Below are 3098 nucleotides of genomic sequence, written 5' to 3'. Positions count from 1 at the left end.
GCGTGTGTTCTCCTCTCACTTCTTAGTTTGTTCTTATGACTAATCTTTCCTTGAATGTACAGGTTTTTATTTTTCAGGATACTTGAAGAATGCAAGTCCCAAAGTTTTAATCATTGGGGTGTGCAATCCAGCAAGAAAAAAGTATGTGTAGATGCGTGTGGGAAGGGATATATCCAGCTAGCTGCAGTTTCAGGTTTAACTAACAAAATGAAGCCACACATTGCTATATGAGGACTCTAATATTGTAGCTGCTTTATGTTGTTTGTCTATGAACTCACGAGACATACATTATTTTAGAACTGTTATTACTACTAGTTTATAAAGCCATATTTAAAATTGTACACTTAATTGTAACATAACTTTAAACTGTGCACTGTGTTGATCCATGTATATATATGAAAATCTGTATATTTTGTCTTTATGCTGTATGTCATTGGTGTGTAAATTACAATGGATCTAAAATACTTTTCTGTTTCATGTCCTTATTCTGAACATGTCTGTGCTTTCTGTAGAGCCGCGAACTAAGCGTTCTCTGCAGTGTGGGAGTGCATGAAGCTTTAATGGCCGGTGAGTTAAACCCTCATCTCCCCAGGCAAATACTTTAGCCACCAGCATGTGGATGGGGCCACTCTGTCACTGTTCACCTGTCCCCTTGACACTGCAGGAGGAATTTCAGGGGCTAGCACAAGAGGAAGGACTGCACTTAGACTTGGGCATGAGGAGGGATCCCTGCTCCCCTCTCTCTCCATTTTGTCACTGTTGCTACCAGTGTGAAAATAAATAAATGTGAGAAGGGAACTAGTCAGGAGTGCATAAGCTCTAAGGTCTTCAACCAAAGCACTGTTATGGCTAGTTTCATTGTATGATAATACTTTGGACATTTTTCAGCAAGTGTGCATCCTTAGCCAGAGAGCATGCTGCCTTGAACGTGGCAGGAGATGTGACCTTGTTGGAAGAAATACAGGGGAACAGTGTGCAGGTGATAAAGGTGCAAGACTATACACAGATGCCTTCAGACCTCGCAGAGGCTTGACATCAAGTCCCACTTGGTAAGTGATGATGTCAGTGTTGCAGGTGCACTTCACCTGTGTTGGGGTTTAACCCCAGCTGGCAACTAAGCCCCATGCAGCTGCTTGCTCACTCCTCCCAGGTTGGATGTGAGAGAGGAATCATAAAAGAGGAAATTGGTGGGTTGAGATAAAGACAGTTTAATAGGTAAAGCAAAAGCCACAGACACACAAGCAAAGGAAAACAAGGAATTCCTTCCCTGCTTCCCATCAGCAGGCAGGTGTTCAGCCATCTCCAGGAAAGCAGGGCTCCATCATGTGTAATGGTTACATGGGAAGAAAATGCCATAGTCCAAACGTACCCTGCTTCCTTTCTTCTTCCCTCAGCTTTGTATGCTGATCATGATGCCATGTGGTATGGGATATCCTTTTGGTCAGCGTTCTGGCTGTGTCCCCTCCCTACTTCTTGTGCACCCCCAGCATCCTTGCTCACGGAGCCACATGAGAAGCTGAGAAGTCCTTGAGTTAGTGAAAGCACTGCTCAGCAGCAACTAAACATTAGTGTGTTACCAACATTATTCTCATCCTAAATCCAAAACACTGTGCTATATCAGCTACTAGGAAGAAAAAAAAACTAGCCCAGCCAAAGCCATCACAGCCTACCTGAACATTAAAAAAAAAAAACAGTTTAGTCAGGCCCAACCCTGAAGTACCATTCTGAATAGACTTTTAGCTCCTTTCATTGCCTTACAGTTTTATGGCCAGTGAGGTTGATGTTCATAGTCTTTTTCTCCATGAAGGCTAGAAACACAAAGGTCAGTAACTTGTACCTAGGTTGAAATACAGGACTTGAATCATTAAATGCTGCAAGCTCAGAAGAGCTGGCAGCCAAAACAGAGCCCTGTCAAGCTCAGGTCTCTCTTCGTTACAGTGAGCTTCTGTCTTGGTGAAACACTCACAAGCTGTTTATCCCCCAGTCCAAAAAACTTTAAATTATGGCATATGAGAAATACTTTGGATGCTACAAGGTTGTTCTGGGCCATGCAGGCACATGCAGCAGCTTACTGCAGCCTTGATGGCAGGAATTTGGTGAATCATCATAACTGGTGGTAAGCCTGATCCTTACTTCAGAGAGCACTGCTGGAAAGGTAAGTGCACCCATGCTTTCAGTGTGAGGAGAGGGGTGGAGACAAGTGGTCTGCAAGTGCCTCAGGGCAGCACCCTTAAGGGGAACTGCACAGCTAAGTTCCCTGAACAGCTTATTTAGTCATTGGCCAGATCGTGGTTGGGAATACTCATTTTCCAGTGAAATTGTTAGTAACAACTGATTAGAAGTCTTTATGCCAGCCCTGTCCCCACTCTGATGTCTGTTATGAGGCTGGGGTTCAGTTGGCCAAGGTAGGTGCCCACTACCTCCTGAGATGCCTTGGGACACGTGGGGGACTTGTGTAGGGCTGGCTGGCAGTACCCAGGGGAGACCTGAAACCGGGAGTGGCAGCCAGAGGCCAGGCAGGCAGTCTTACAGCATCTGAAATGATGGCTAACCACTTGTGTTCAGGTGACTGAATCCCACCCTGGATAACCCCTTTAAAAGGAAAATGAAAGGAAGTGGTGGTGTTGGTGTTGCAACTAATCATGTTTATATCATGGTAAAGCCCAACTGATCAGCATGAGTCCTTTCTTCAGAGGCTCAGATTGCCTACCATGAGGTTTACAATCCCAGAAAAAAAAGTGATGCAACAAGAGTGAGAAGAGAAAGACAGTATCTTGTTTTAATATTTGGCTCTGGATTTGGCCAAGTACATTTAATTTTATATTAAGGCCTCTCTAGGCATCTATAGGTATCTACATTGTTGTAATCTGTGGAGATCTGCTTTGAGTGGTCTGTGCAACCTAGAGGTTCCTCAGTGGAGCAGAGATACCTGCTTTCAGGTGAGCTGAACTGCTCCCACTGTGCTGACTGCACGGCCCAGAGCTCTGTGGGTGACAGTGGAAGCTGAACATTTAGGTCATGAGTGTACCCTACAGTCAGACATCAAAATTAAAACCTCTTAATCCCAGGCTGAATCCCACCCTAAAACAGCTGTGTCT

Source organism: Athene cunicularia (genome assembly GCF_003259725.1).
Source record: "Athene cunicularia isolate RWA chromosome 3 unlocalized genomic scaffold, athCun1 chr3_part1, whole genome shotgun sequence".
Lineage (NCBI taxonomy): Eukaryota > Metazoa > Chordata > Aves > Strigiformes > Strigidae > Athene > Athene cunicularia.
The sequence above is the reverse complement of the archived record's forward strand: the minus strand, read 5'-3'. Positions refer to the sequence as shown.